At 47.2% G+C, this 16,315-nt stretch overlaps 1 long non-coding RNA gene across 1 annotated transcript in view; it reads left to right on the forward strand.

The window, feature by feature from the left end:
* Positions 1-364: 364 nt before the first annotated feature.
* Positions 365-16,315, forward strand: part of LOC130889074 (uncharacterized) — a 203,021-nt gene continuing 187,070 nt past the window's right edge. Inside the window, exon 1 of the long non-coding RNA XR_009058487.1 lies at positions 365-517. This is a non-coding gene — a long non-coding RNA (uncharacterized LOC130889074). The remainder of the gene's footprint in view (positions 518-16,315) is intronic.

The following is a 16,315-nucleotide window of genomic DNA, read 5'->3' on the forward strand; positions in this document are numbered from 1 at the left end:
AGACCAGAGTATGAGTGTGGCCAGAATCCCCAGAACCCCCAGCCCAGGGCGGACAGAGTGTGTTCTCTATTAGAGCCATCTGGGCACTAGGCAGCCTTGGTGGCATGCCGCCTCGGTTGGGTCCTCCTTTCAGGCGTGGTGCCTTCGTTTTCTGGGATAGCAAGCAGAGGGGTGAGCAGGACCTCTCAGGCCGGGAACCTTCAGGCACCAGGAGACCCAGGACACACGCGGCTCGCCCGGTGGCGGTGGCGCGCGCTTCTCCCCCTCCCCCGCGGTCGGGAGCGAGCCGCCGTGACGTCACGGGCCACCCGCCAGCCCCGCGCTCCACCGGGCAGAGCGCGTGCAGCCGCCGAGCACATGGACCCGCTGGTCGAGCGGGCTCGGCAAGGCCGGGATGAAGAGGAGCTGCGAACCAGGATCCGACCCAGTACCCCCAAAGCCCCTCGAGTGAATATCCACGCGGAAAGGATGTTGGCAGTCCGGGTGACCTGGGAGTCATGGCTGAATCCACCCTCCCGTAAGTTCTAAGTTTATCCTCAGGAAACTCTGGAGCCTAGGGATGTACAGTCTGGATAGAGGAAAAGGGCTTTTGGATTCACTTTTCCTCATCACTAGACTCGAGACCGCCAGAGAGTTTGGGTTGGGGTGAGGGGTGTGGGTGCGGGGGAGGTTACAGAGAATGGCCCTTGCATAGAGATAGTTCTGGATTTATGCACTTGATCAAAAGCCCATTTCCTCGTGGCTAAAAAGAGACGCCCCCTGCAATCAGCGCAGATTTGGGGCCGCTGATGTGGTTTGGAGGCCTCATTTGCGAAACTGGAAGTCTGAGTGATGCTCCCTCCATCCTTGGCCAGCCCTCCTCCGAGACAGCCCCTCAGGGCAGAAAGAAGGTGATCTAAAACTCCCAAACTGCGTCGGGAAACTTTCCCTGTGTTTGTACTGCATTCCTGTGTCTGTTCAAGGCCCCTACACCCTCAGCATGCTAATTCTCTCTGGATGGGCAGTTGATTTAACTAGATGGGCCCTTCCTTGGCTACTATTTTATGCTCTGCACCCACAGTGTGGTGTGGGAGAGCGGCGCAGACTTCCAGGAAGCGCAGCCATGAAGCTACATGTGCCCATGTGTGGACATATCATGGATTTTCCTTCTAGGTTTCAAGCCTGCCTTAGTCTATTCTTTTAAGCTCTTGACTTCAGGATATTCTAGAAGATTAAGGAGAGAAAAATCACTTAAGAGGGTGTAGGGACAAGAGAGTGAGGTTTCTGTTTTCTTTCTACTCTTGTGTTTTTGAGGGGCTGTTGTCAATTGGCCTAGAGAAAGCCATGGCAGAGTGTGTGTCTGTGTGTGTCTGTGTGTGTGTTGGGAAGGGCCAAGGATCCAGTCTTCTGTGTGTGGCCCTGCATGTGGTAGGATGTTGCACGCCTGTTTTGCATATGGGCAGTGACAAGTTGGGGCTTGTTCACTTGCCACGGTCCTGTGGTCATAGCTAGTCCTTCTAAAGCTCTAGCCAGTCAGTGGGAACGGGTTTGTGTTCCATCCTTGGAACTCAGAACTCCGAGTGGGATTTCCTCCAAGATTTATCAGGAGCCAAACTGTCGTGAAAGCAGAAGGACAAATGGAATCCATGACTGGGGAAAACCTCGTGGCCTGCTCTCCAAGGTTGGAAATGTGCTGGTTACATCTTGGAGGTGAGGATGTTGCTTGTGCCTTCCAGGCTCCACTGGGTTCATGGTGGATTTGGTGACACGTCCGGACTGGGTTAAAGCATTGTGGTCTATCATGCTGGGGACCACCCTCCTCCCCCAACTGTCTGGGAATAACGGGTAACAGGACTGCCTTGTTCTGCCTGCTTCAGGGTGGCTGCATTCTCCTGCTGTCCCTGCCTTGAGTGCAGAATTTTGCATAAACCAGTTGCTCTTGAAAAGTAGAAAAAAAGCAATCGATTTCATTCTTTCTTTGGTTTATTTTCTTCTCTTTTTAACAACCACCACTCCACTGACTCATCTTGCTCCGCTCCTGTGGCAGCAGCTTTCAGAGCTGGAAGGGTCCTCTCTTGTTTCTGACGTTTCTGGGGATTTGTGGGACTGGTCCTCTGAAAGTCTGCAGAATTCTGAGCACCTCCACGGATTCCGGTCTTGTCTTCTTCTAATGTGGACGGCTGGCAGGCAGCCTGCCTGGTTTCTGAGGCCTATGCTTGCCATGCCTGGGACCTGTAGTCTGCCTGATCTAGGTGCTGTCCTTAGGTATTTCAGCTGTTGACTCTCTTGGAACACAATTACCTTCCCTTCCATGTGAGTAGCCCTGAATTTGCTCATATCAGGGACAGGCCAGGCTTTTTCTGGGGACATTGAGGACTTGTACATGCTCCCCCCCCCTCTCTCTTTCTCTCTCTCTCTCTCTCTCTCTCTCTCTCTCTCTATATATATATATATATATATATATATGTGTGTGTGTGTGTGTGTGTGTGTGTGTGTGTGTGTGTGTATTCCTAGCTCCCTCTTAAATGCATAGATTTTTAAATATTGTACACACACATATAAATATAGCCTGCAGAGTTCATATAATATTGCTTGTGTGCACATGTGTTTAGAGCTGACTTCTTGGGATTGGGTAACCTAGTAGGGACTCATCCATGGAGAAAACTGATTCTTCCTCCCTCAGCAGCCGTTAACTCCCCATCTAGGGGTAAGGCTTTGTGAGGTTTGCCCCATTCACATGGGCAGTGTGGTCCCTGTTCCTTAGACTGCTAACTGAAAGCCAGCAAATGGCTATACTTGGATGTGTTTTAATACCATATGGCCTTTTCCTTCTCTAGTTAAGTGAAGATATAACATTCTCCACCCTGCTGAGCCCCCAACCCCTGCCCCATCTTCCTTCCTAATGTCAGTTTGGGAGGTCACAAAGAGACTGGGATTTATCTTCCGTGGTATGTCTCACATCTGTGTTGGCATATTGACTCACAAACGGGAGCAGAACAATCTGAAATAAGAGTAGCCAGGCAGTGGAACTAGCTCTATGGGTACAAGTGCTTTCCTGGCAAGTCGGATGACCTACTGAAACCCATAGTGGAAGAAGAGAACAGACTTCCTGGCCTTATCTTTTGACCTTTCCAGGCATATTCTCTAAGTCATTTGGTCTCTCTACATACATACACACACATAAATTTTTAAAAGACTCGGGCGGTGGTGGCGCACGCCTTTAATCCCAGCACTTGGGAGGCAGAGGCAGGCGGATCTCTGTGAGTTCGAGACCAGCCTGGTCTACAAGAGCTAGTTCCAGGACAGGCTCCAAAACCACAGAGAAACCCTGTCTCGAAAAACAAAACAACAACAACAACAAAAAAAATTTAAAAGACTAGCCTTTGAAACCAGGTGTGGTGACTCGTGCCTATAATCCTAGCATATGAGAAACTGAAGCAGGAGGATTACCATGAGTTCAAAGCCAGCTTTGGCTATAGGCCTGCTTGAATTCCAGTGTGAAACTTGTCCAGAAAATTAAGTATCAGAAAATTAAAACAAAATTAAAAACAGATCAGTGTCTGTGAAGTCCTGGTGACAAATCATGCTGGCATCTTTCTAGAAAGTATCCGAAGTTCCATGTCATGTAGAAGGCTGCTACAGAGTTCTTTGTTCTGCTAGCAGGGTAGTAGCCATTCCTAGCCATGTGGAACAACTTTGGAAATCAGGTCGTAGGTGGGATTTGGGGCTGTATGGCTGGAGAGCACATGAGTTCTTTGGTAGTGGCCTGGATGTCTGATTTGCGTTTCTGACACCAAGTGATCTCAGGAACAATATGTAGTCATAGTAACTAATAAGAACAAGGACAATAGCATGGCAGCTACTTTCATTTTCTTTAGTATGCTGAGCTTATTCTTTGAGTTTGTGTTGTCCACAACTTTGCAAAGTACTGACGAGAATGTCCAGCCCTCGTGGAGTTCTTTTTATGGGTAAGGTTGTGTTTGTGTTAGCCTAGGCTGGCCTTGAACTAGTATCTTGTCTGCCTCGGCCTCCTATGTACTGGAATCACACCAATGTGTATCTCAACATATTCAGGCTGGTTTTAAATGCAATCATATTAAATAGGATTATTACCATCATCAGTTTTTAGAATAGGAACACAGCTGGGGGCTAACGGTGTCACCCCAGCCAGGCCTTGCAGCTAGGCGATAGCAAAGCAAATGGGATTTAGATCAGGGCCATTTGGCTCCTTTCAGAAGTCAGAAAATAGTGACCTGAAGAGTAATCTAAAAGCTGGCCCTTGGCCTTGAGTGTGCCCTGCCTGCACACCCGGCTCAGGTACCTGTAGAAGCAGTGCTTTTGAGGAGATACCTTTGTTGAGCTGCCTGTCTTTGCTGCCACGCATAGCAGGCTGAGATAAGACAAAGGGTTCAATGCCAGAAGAGTTCTCTTGGAAGGGGTCCATTGGGGCCTCTCCCCTTGGATGGTGAGAGGTGGGAAGGGGCAGGCGGAGTCTATGATCATTAGCAAACGGCTCTATCCAGGCATCCTGCTTGGCTTTGTGACCAGAATCATTCTAGCACTGTGTCCTGAATCGAATTACTGTTGACTTTACAGCAGGAGGAAGCTGGAGCTCCCTTGATATCCCTAATGCGTCTCTTGATATCACTAATGCTTCTCTCTTCTAGGTGCTCTCGCTCTGAGCACCAGCCTCTCCGTTAGGGGTGTTCAGGGAAGGAGCTTCAGCAGGACAAAGATGGTGATGGCCTTCCCTGCACCCATCTTTAAGAGAAAAAACACTGGCTTGTTGGTGTGGTCTTGGAGCCCATGCGTCCCTTCCTTCTAGTCCGCTCTCCCTCCTTCCTCCCCTCTTTCCATCCTTTTCTTTTTTTCTTTCCCTACTGTTCTGGGGAATCCAGTCCAGAGAATCAGGCGTGCTAGCCAAACGCTCTCCCCTACCCAAGCTACACTCTTAGCCTATGGCCTTATTAAGTCTTTTACTTTTCTGTTTTATTTTATTTTACTTTGTTAGACAGTGTCTCTCTGTAGCCCTGGCTGTCCTTGGTCTCTATGTATAATCGATTGGCTTCAAACTAGCAAAAATCTACCTGTCTCTTTCTCCCAAGTGCTGGATTCAGGGCCTGGGCCACCCAGCCTTTTGTTTTGTTTTGTTTTGGTTTTGGTTTTTGAACCAGGGTTTCCTATATTTCCCATCCTTCTTCCTCTTTCCAGAGTGCTGGAATAACCAATGTTTGTCACCATATTCAACTCATTCTTTTTCCATGTTAGAATTCTGTTACTTTGGTTTGTTGCTTATAGGCTGTTCTTTTTTTTTTAATGATTTATTATTTTTATGTGTATGAGTGTTTTGTCCTCATGTGTGTGTATGTGCGACATATGTACCAGGTGCTTGAAGAGTTACAGACAATTGTTAGTTGCTATAGGGTTGCCGGGAATTGAACCCGGGTCCTCTGGAAGAACAGCCTGTGCTCTTAACGACCAAGTTGTCTCTCCAGTGCCAGTTTGTTTATGTGAAGCCAGGGCTCTGAATATACCAGGCAAGAGAGCTGTAGCACCGGCGATTGACCACCTCCTGTTTGATTGATGGGGAAGCTGTTTCGTTTGCCTGCCTCTCTTCCATCACTGACCTTAAACTTCTCGTGAGTAGGCTGTCTGGAGCTTACACAGCCCTGGGCCTTTCGGGAGTCAGGTTGCACTTAAGAACTGCTTGCTTTGTTGTCAAGGAAAACGGCACCTGCTGCCTCTACTGATACTGCCTTTTAGGTGTGAAATGATTTGACAGGGTGCCAAGGGAAGCCTTTTTTCCAAGGAAAGGGCACTTCAAAAAGGAGAAAACCAGACAGAGCTGCAAGAGGCAGCCTGGGCTATATAAAGGAGTAGAGAGTAGGGCAAGTATGTCGCCTTGGTTTCTGTGTTTGTAAAATGGGGTGACGAAGCGCTGAGCTGCTTGGAGGCAGAAATGATAATCAGAAAGAGGCCTTAAAGGGCAGAGGACCTGGGGTCAGCCCCTTCTCCAATCAAAGCTAGCAAATGATATTACTCTCACGGGAATGGAACTCTATGACGTCATGGCTCTCTGAGTGTGTTTGAATGTTCAACCGGACCATTCTGGGTCTGAGTCCAGATCATGAGATGCCAGTGGCTTCACCCATCGGCATTGGAAACACGTTCTGGCTGAAATAAGATAGGAGAAGAAGCCAGCTGCACAAGCGCTAGTTCAGAGATTGGAGGGTGCATGCTCAGAGGCTCGATTGCCTTGCGCACAGCCGAAGAAAGCTCGCTGTGCCACCGTTAATTCGAACGCGGCACAGGGTGGTTATGCCCACGAGGAATGGTGCCCAGCACTCAGCGCAGATGTAAGCCCTTGAGTAAAAGCCATTGCTATTGTTTATTATTCTTCAGGGCTGTTTGCCTGGTGATTCAACCCTGCTGTTTGCTGCTCTTTCGAGCATGGCTGGAGTGACTCATTCATTTACTGAGCACTTGCTGGGTGCCAGGCACTAGTCAAGCTGCTGGAGAACCAGCAAGTGTAAATAAGACAAAAGTACGTCCCAGCCTATGGCTTCCGTTTTCATAAAGGTCACACAAGAGAACATGGGGGAGGGAGGGAACGAGGGAGGGGGAAGGCATGACGTCAGTGCCACGTCGGCCTAGTACCCTCTACTAATGGCCGGCGGGTGCTCAGCGTGTGTCCTCCCAGGACTGGCACACAGAGGGCACCACCTAAGCACGACCTGCTGTGTTTACCATCATTATCCTGCCCCTTTGGAGGCTGCCTTGTAAAATGTCAGTCTTCCTTTCTCCCAGTTCCTCTGAGTTTTCCTTCCCTTCATAACGATTGCCCATTTTTTTTTTTTTCTGGTGGACTGCATACGTGTCTGTCTTTTCCCAGTAAATGGTTAAACCTTTTGAGGCCAAAGACTCACACCCACTCATTCTCAGGCACTTGGGATATGTTCACTGCAGGCCTGTTCTATTCCAGCGTGTTTCCCGCGCTAGCCAAATGTTACAGCAAGATGAGGCAGGTGGAATTTTGCACATGACAGTGACACTTGCGGTGTTTGTGAGGGGCACAATTCCACGGAGCCTAGCAGAGGAACGTTAGCATCTGGAGGACTATCGGGGTGGGCTGCGGAAGGATGCTGTCTGGATAGAGCGGTTCCACGGAGAAGCTGATGCTGCTGAGCTGTCCTGCAGGCTGGGGAGCTAGTGTGCTAGTGGGGGTCTGTGTGCTTTAGGCCCTAGGGAGAGAAGTCAGACAGGCCAAGGCCAGGATGGAAAGTGAGACCTGGGTACAGCAAGAAGAAAAAGAAGGGCCCAAGGAGAGCCAGGTGACAGTAACAGAAACAGAAACCAGAGCTGCGCGCTACAGCGCTTTTCGGAAACTCTGTAAAAAGGTCTCATTGTTTGTGTACGTTGGGGTGGCTGAATAGAAGTGTGTTTCTGCGCAAGTGTGTGCACAGTATGTGTGCAGGCTAGGGGACACTCCTCAGCTGGAATTCACCTTTTTTGTCTGTTGGTGGGTTTTAAGGCAGGATCTCTCATTGGCCTGGAGTTCATTGAATGGGCTAGGCTGCAAACATGTCTTTTTAATATGGGTTCTGAGGATTTAGCTCGTTATTATGATTGCAAGGCAAGCGCCTTATTGGTTGAACTCTCTCTGTAATTGTCTTAGTTGGGGTTTTATAGCTGTGAAGAGACACCATGGTCACGGCATCTTTTAAAAAGGAAAGCTTTTCATTGGGGCTGGCTCACAGCTTCAGAGGTTTAGCCAATTATTGTCATGGCGAGAAACATGGTGGCACGCAAGTAGACGTGGTGCGGGAGAAGGAGTTGAGAGTTCTGCCTCTAGATCCTCAGGCAGCAGGAGACTGAGCCACACTGGGCATAGCTAGTGCCACTCCCTATGAGCTAAGCCCTCAAACATGAGTCTATGGGGGCCATTTCTATTCAAACCACCATACTAATCCTCTTTTTTTTTTTTTTCCTGAGACCAGGTCTCTGTGTATAGTTGAGGCTATAGATCACTGTGTTACCCAAGGTGGCTCCGACCTTGTAGGAAGCCTCCTGCCTCAACGTACCAAGCACTGGGATTACACACATGTACCAGGGCTCCTAACTGAATGCTCTTACTTTTTACCCGGTGAAAGAGGGATTCACTGAAAAATGCTCCTAGGCAGCAAAGCGATTTTGTCCAATTTAGCTTTTTAAATAAGTGCGCTGGCTTTGGCGGAAGAAAGGAAGTCGAGGTTGGAAGTGGAGTGTGCGGAGCCAGTAGACAAGCATTGTGAACACTTCTCTAGGCTGTGAACTGCTGACGAGGCTGCAGGAATGGCTGCTGGGGAAGACCTCAGCATGTGTAAAATTCCACCGTCCAGTCCGGGAGCCTTATGTGTCCTGAATATTTGACGTGAGTTTGAGATGTGCTCTCTGTTAAATACATAGAAGGTTTTTGAAAGCACAACCAAAACGGATGTAAAATCTGACCAGTACAGTTGGAAATGTTGATTGGATACCGATAGGTAGCAAATTTAGATATCTTGGGTTAAATGTAATATGTTAGTAAAGTTCACTTAATCTGTTTTCTTAACTTACTTTTTGTGGCTACTGCGAAGACTGAAATTATACTTGGCTTGGGTGGTATTTCCATGAGACAGGTCTGCGGTCTGGGAAGCATTCAATGAACGGTATGAATGGCAGGCATGGGATTCTGCAAAAGGAAAAAGCCTTACCTTACTTCAAGATGCTTTCAGGAGGCTTGATGTAGCTCCATTATAGATTGTTTATTAGGCAGGCAGGAGGTCCTGGGCTTGATTCCTAACACTGTATACAGAGCCAAGCACACCTCTAATCCCAGAACCCAGGAAGTAGAGGCAGGAAGATCTACTGTCACGCTCAAGTAGTTCATTGAATAAGAGTTCATTGACCAGACTAGGTCTGAACACCAGAAAGCAGAAGCTGGAGAATCTACTGTCCTGCTCACTGTCATACTCAGCTACATACCAGATTTTGACCAGTCTGGGATACTCCAAATATACGAAGCACAATAAAATAAATCATCCAGGGAAGAGAAGGAGGGCAAGGGTAACTGCCGATGCGGTCGAGGGGAGAAGGCAGGCAGGCGAATGAGATCATCATCATGGATCTGCTGAACAGAGAAGCCTGGCCTGGGGCAGGAAGGGATGGGATGTCTTGAGTCTTAGCTGGATCCTTTCCGGCAGGAAGCAGTGGTCTGACCGCTAAGCAGCCAGGACCCTGGGTCATGATGTACTAAATGGAGATAGGAAGTGAGATGTCTGGAGAGAGGTAAGAAAGTGGAGCAGATCTAGGTCAGCAGTGGTCAGGCCGATTGCGGTGAGGCCATCGAAACGGGATCTTTAAAAAACAGTGTCTCGGCAAGGGACAGTTTCCCAGGTTCACGTTCAGAAAGGTGCTTGGGGACATGTGGAAGGTGGGCTTCAGGAACAAGCACCTGACTTGGGGATTCCGGACTCTTGGTGGACATAGCTGTGATTTTTGGAATTAAAATTCTCTTCCTCAAAGAAATATGAATTGACCTGTAAGACCCTGAAGGAGGGCTGGGATCGCTCAGTGGAAGAACATTCTCCTAACATTCCTAAGACCCCAAGTTCGAGTCCCAGGAAACACCCACCCCTACCCCCACCCATGGAGGGCAGGGGGGAAAGAGGAAAACTCTATTTTAAAAAATCATTTCTGGAGTTAGGAGTTTGGCTCAGCAGGAGAGCACTTGTTTGTCATGGGCAAGGCCCTGTGTGGATTTGATTACCAGCACTCACACGCACATGCACGCACAGAGACAGATACACACACACACACACACACACACACACTCACAAAAGAAGTAAAACTGAAGATTTCTTCAGTTGAGTACGATCAATATTATCACGGTTTTGTCTTTTGGCTGTTGCTTCTTTCTTAGATAGCTGCAGTTACCCCATGCGTGCTTAGCTGCTGACTTCTGCTCTGCCATATGCATGGCTGAATATTATTTTTGTACTGTTCATTTGACATTATCGGCTGAATAATATCTCTGTTTAGTGACTGCTGAATTGCTTAATCTTTTCTTTGATTTGATTCCTTTTGCTTGGATACTGAGCTTTATAAACACCATTAGGCAGATTGATTTTTTTTTCTGTCTTTGACCAATCACGTGACTAGGGTTTTTGTATTCGAACATCTTAAGTATGTTTAGAATTTTAGGTAACTTTGCTGTGTTCTAGAGACATATTGCTCCTATCGGTGGTCCACTAACTTGTCTTAAACATGTTTTGTGAGTTATGTACTAGAAACATGTTTATCTCTAGCCCATGAATCGACAAATCTCTCTTTCAGATAAGATTTTCTTACGAATCCTAGGCTAGCCTCAAACTCATTATGAATTCTGGAGGAGCCATACACTCCCAATCTTCCTGCCTCATCCCCCCAGTTGCAGACACTGCAGACCTGCTCCATCATTCACCTAGTCCATGGGGATTTTCTTCACCTCCCTTCGGCAACGGATGTTTATGGACACCTGTTGTATGCTGGCTGAGTGCTGGGCTCCGCCTTGGGTGTTCAGGAGTCCCCAACGACGGTGTGCTACTGATACTGAAGGGACTTATTGCACGTGAGGGAGACAGGCAAGAAAGCACAGACACGAAGGTAACATTGTTGTAAAGAACATATAATAATGTAACGTAAGCAGGAGGGCTGTCGGCAAATAAAGGCACTGATACTGAAGTGTTATTTGAGGAATTGTGGGGAGGGGGGCAGAGCTTGCAGTTCCCAGAGAGACAGAACACAGGAGACAAGCCTGATAAAAAATAGCAAACTATGATAATATAAAAAGTTAGTAAAGGCTCGGAAGATGGCCATCCTGATGACCTGACTTTAATCCTTGACCCCAGAGGCCACGAGGGGGAAAGCAAGAAGTGATTCCTGCAAGCTGTCCTCTGACCTCTACACAAATGCCATGGTCCATGCTCTCGTCCCGTTAATAACTAAATGTGAATAAAATCTAACAAAGGCTTGAAAGATATTTGAAGTGTCTGCAATACATTACAAAGTACTGGGATCTAGTATGTATATATGCTGTATATGTATACATATATTTATAGTACCCCCAAAGTCAATAATGAAAGGCAGACAGTCTCTACAGCCAAGTGAGCAATAGATTTTAAAGCTAGTCTCAAAATCAGGAAGCAAAAGGATGATTAATATGAAGAGATTCTGCAATTCACTTCTTTTTTTTAATTTTTATTTTCTTATTTTTTTGGTTTTTCGAGACAGGGTTTCTCTGTGGTTTTGGAGCCTGTCCTGGAACTAGCTCTTGTAGACCAGGCTGGTCTCGAACTCACAGACATCCTCCTGCCTCTGCCTCCCGAGTGCTGGGATTAAAGGCGTGCGCCACCACTGCCCGGCAAAAAATGTGTAGCCCAGGCTGGCCTCGAACTCGTGATCCTCCTGCCTCTGCCTCCTTCAGCAAATCCTACCAGCGTGCGCCACCACAACCAACTGCAATTCACTTCTAAAATCAGATTCATAGAAGGGAGGGTGTTAAGAGGAGAGTTCTCCTTTGTGTGTGCATGTATGTGTGTGTGTGTGTGTACACTACCCTGTGTTTTGGCAAATGCAGACATCCTCAAAACCCCTTCCTATTTCTTCACTGTGACTCTCCTTTGCTCCGGCTCGACTCCGACAAGCACGACTGGACTCATGACCTTTCCGTGTTGTCCTTTTCAGAATGTCATGCTAATGGAGCGGCACAGGCTGCGGTCTGCCCAGATTGGCTGCCTTCACCCGGGCACCGTGCGTCTGGGGAGCATCCATGTGGTTCCCTACCTAGCGGTTTGGCAGTTTCAACTCGGAGGAGCAGCATAGTGCTGCGTGGGTGTCCCATCTTGTGCAAACCCCTCCTCCAGGGGTACATACTTGCATGAGATATGTATTTCATGTTTTAAAATGTCCCCGAAATAGAAAGTCTGACTCAAGCATTGCTGTGCCTGTGTGGCCCAGGATCCTGGGGCCCAGCTAGTGAGTGTGTGAGGTCACTTCAGAGATCAGTTTAGCTGCGTGCCATGAAATTGGAAGCACATGTACAGCCCTGCTCGGAGGTAACTGAGGATTCCCAGTGTGGATCGCAGTACTACTTAGAGATACGTGGAAAAGGATGTGAATGTGGGCTGGAAGGGTCTAGAATCCATAGCAAGTTTGCTGTCAAGATCTAGGGTGAGAGAGTGGAGCTGGGAGTGAGCACCAAAGCCTCCTTGAATTTATTTCAAATGTGCTCTTTTCCTTGTTTCTTCCCCCAAATCCCTTCCTTGTTTTCTTGCTTTCTTTTGGGGAATATTTTTAAATTTTTCTTATAATTTTTTGATTATAATCATTTCTTCCTTCCTGTCCCTCTTTCTAAGAATCCCTTGTACACCACACTTTGCTCTCTTTCAAATTCATGGCCTCTTTTTTTTTTTATTAATTGTTGTTACATGCTTATGGGTATATGTATGGTGTGTGTGTGTGTGTGTGTGTGTGTATTCCTAAATATAAAAAAGATCCCTGTTCGACCTGTATAATGTTGCTCTTCTGTACATGTTTTCAGGGCCGACCTCTTGGTATTGGATAACCAGATGGTGTGTTATGGAAAACAGATATGGAAAAGACTTTTTCTTCTCCCACTCAGCATTCTTTAGTCGCCTGTATTTCTTTATGTAGGGTTGGGGCCTCTGCGCTTTCTCCCATCCATGTTAACCTGTCTATTGTCCTTGGTCAGCCCATGCTTTGGTAGTCCTGTCAGTGAATGGACATTCCTAGGGGATACAATCTCACAGGAAACTTCTTTCTTCAGCTATTATATTTTTTCCTACCCCCTCTTCCACAGTGAACCCTATTTTTAGTTTTTTTTTTTGAGATAGGGTTTCTCTGTAGCTTTGGAGCCTGTCCTGGAACTTACTCTATAGATCAGGCTGGCCTCAAACTCACAGAGATCTGCCTGCCTCTGCCTCCCCATTGCTGGGATTAAAGGCATGCGCCACCACTGCCTAGTTTATAGCTTTGTATTTTGACTGTGTTTTTCTTTTGTTTTGGCTCTTCGAGATAGGGTTCCTTTGTGTAGTTCCTTTGTCTAGCCTTGTCTGACCTAGAATTAGTTCTGTAGATCATGCTGGTCTTGAACTCACAGAGATCCACCTGTCTCCTTCTCCGCCTCCCAAGTGCTCAGATTAAAGGAGAGCACCATCACCACCACGATTAAGGATTATGCTGGTTTAGTAAAGTGGCAGTTATAGTTCCCCTTACAGTATCGATGACGTCACTAACCCTGGGTAGTTGGCTAGTTTTCCGGTATAAGGCACGAGTTCCTCTTGTCGAGCAGGTCTTAAGTCTGATTAAAGTGGTTACCACTATGGTATGTATTCCACTATTGCCCCTTTAGGGTTATTGGGCCATGCCAGTCGCTGTTGTGGTTCATAGGTGTCATAGCTGAATAGGACTGTTGGTTGTTTTCTCCTCTGGAAGCTTCCTTAATGCCGTCTGCTACCATGAAAGCTTGTCTCCAGGGAGGAAGATTTCAGGTCAGTTCGAGCTCAGAAGTGTCTAGCCCTGAGTCTGAAGTGTATGGTATCCTCACTTGGGACATAATCTTGGGGGTGCATTCCCAGTTTGTCAACTTGACACAAACTAGAGATACCTCAGAAAAGGGAACCTTAATGGAGAAATTGCCTTTAGCATATTGGCTTGTAAAAATATCTGTGGAGTATTTTCATAATTATTAATTGGTGGAGGAGAGCCCAGCCCACTATTGTCTGTGCTATCTCTAGGTCCTGGTTTGTATAAGAAAGGTAGCTGAGCAAGACATGGATGATAAGCCAGAAATCACTCTTCCCTATGGATTCTGCTTCGCTTCCTGCCTCTTCCTATCTTGCAGGGGCTCTAGCTTCTCCCAAGATCCCTGGCTTCCCTTGAAGATAGACTGAAATCCGGAAGCCAAGTAAGCCTTCTTCTTCGTTTCAGTCAGGGTTCTGTCACAGAAACAGAAACCAAACTAGAACAGTTGCATGTTTTAAAAAAGCTGTGTCTTTAGCTGGGTGGTGCACACCTGCAATCCCAGCACTTGGGGAGAGGCAGGCGGATCTCAGTGAATTCAAGGTCAGTCTGGTTTACAAAGTGAGTCCCAGGATGGCCAGAACTGTTACACAGAGAAACCCCATCTTGCTAAGCCAAAATAAAATAAAATAAAATATTTTTTAATTGACACAAAAATTATGCTTATTTATTGTGCACCATATGGTATTTCAACAGGTATAGACATGTTTGACTCTAAGCAGGTGTTTCTCCTTAGAGATTGATCCATTCTTTGTGGGGAAACATTTTTCTTCTAACTTTTCTGAAATATATCGTACATTGTTGTTGCCTATAGTTCCCCTCTGAGCCACAGAACACATTTCTTCGATCTACTGTGGTGCCCACAGACTTGACTACCCTCTCTCCCCAGTGCTCCCCAGCTTCAAGAGATCACCACCCAAACTCAAGGACATTGGCAGAAGAGTGAGGTCATTCATTGTCTGCCTGGGCCTGTCTTATTTTACATAACACCTTGTTTCCTTCAGTTCCATTGAATGGAAGATTATAAATAGGTGTGAGGGCCTATAGCTGGAATTTCAGCACTTGTGAAGTGGAGCCAGGAGCTTCAGGGTTGCAAGCTGGGCTTCAACTACGTAGAGAGTTCAAGGCCAATCTGAGCTAGGTGAAACTTTATCTTAATTTAAGAATAAGAATATAGCCAGGCATTGGTGGCTCATGCCTTTAATCCTAGCACTTGGGAGGCAGGGCAGGTGAACTGTGAGTTTGAGGTCAGCCTGGTCTACAGAGCAAGTTTCAGGGCAGGTTCCAAAAAAAATAAAAAAAGAAACAAACAAACAAACAAAACCACAAACAAACAAACAAAAAAACAAAATGAAGAGTATAGACACATACATACATACATATATGCACAGACAGGCTCCTTTCTCATTGCTGGATTGGGAACAGACTGGCCAGTCAACAGTAGAAACCAGACAATTTGAGGGTTGTGAAGAAGCACAAGCTGGGGCTTGGGGGTGAGGGCGTGTGGGGGAGCAGTGTGCTGTGTAGTCGAAGAAGGGAAGAAGATGAATTCAGCGCTCATTTTGGAGTCAGAAAGAACTTCTGCTTGGATGGTGACGTTTGAGGGATTCTAGATGGGCCTGGACCGGAACCAGAGAGAGGCCCTCTAAAACGACCTGTGGTGCTCCAGTCTTGTCCTGAGGACTTTGGGCAGGAGTGAAATTAGAATGGATTGTCAAATCTATCTTCTTATATGGCCAGCCCAAGGTGCATATTCTTGTTTCGGTGCCTGGGAGAACATTGGTTACTCTCTGGCTGGATGTTTTGACTTTTCCCAATTCCAAAAGGAAATAGGAAAAGGAAAAGGCCGGTGTGTGGAAAGTCCCCTGGAGTTTATGGAGAGCACTGGAGAGCGCTGGTGGAGAGTGTGGCTTTTGTTCGCCACTGGTTTTGTTCCACAGCCCTGTCCTACTTAAATTGTGACTCAGTGTTTGGCCCTTGCTGAGGGATCCCTGCGGTCAGTCTTGAGATTTTAAAGAGACCAACCACTCCTGTGTACGAAATGCTGCTTGCCCTGCCTTTAGAGAAGCCCCTGAGGCTGAGGCCTGACTTCCTTACCTAGCTTGACTGGTTTGTAGCTGGAGGACATAGCCCAAGGGCACCCAGGCTTCCTCCAGCTGCTGTCTCTCCCTCAAGGGCTGCCTTCCCTTATCCTTCTTGGGGTGGTCAGCTTTTCAGAAGTGTGCACTGGGGTGGGGTTGGGGGGCCAGAAGGAGGCTGCAGGCCTTGATTGCTGTTGCCTGATCTGAGCTCTGTACATGCTTAGCTGGCTGAGTCTGGCTTTGGCTTCTGTCCTTCCGGTAGGGGCCAAAGGCTATATTTCTTCCCTATCGTGACTCCATACATTCCTTACGTGTTTGCTCTGTTACAAAGACATTCCCTGCATGCTTATTCCTTTTAAAAGGAAAACCAAAGATTTTTTTTCAACTAAAGTCTGTGAGTGCGAAGGAGAGAGATGTGTTTTAGTATTTGTGCCTTATGAATGTGTGGCGCCGTGTGAGGGGGTTTTGAAGAGAGCATTTGAAACCTTCCTGACATCTATGACTTTGACAGTGCATTGATGGCACAGGAAAGCTCTGGCTAGCAGACTCTAAAGCCCCTACTCTGCTCCCCAGCTGCCTCAGGGAGGGGCGTTTTCCTGTGTCCCTGCTCGCTTCCCACCCTTCCCCTTGCAGCAAACTGCACCCTGAGATCGCAC

Source organism: Chionomys nivalis, chromosome 17, assembly GCF_950005125.1.
Source record: "Chionomys nivalis chromosome 17, mChiNiv1.1, whole genome shotgun sequence".
Classification (NCBI taxonomy): domain Eukaryota; kingdom Metazoa; phylum Chordata; class Mammalia; order Rodentia; family Cricetidae; genus Chionomys; species Chionomys nivalis.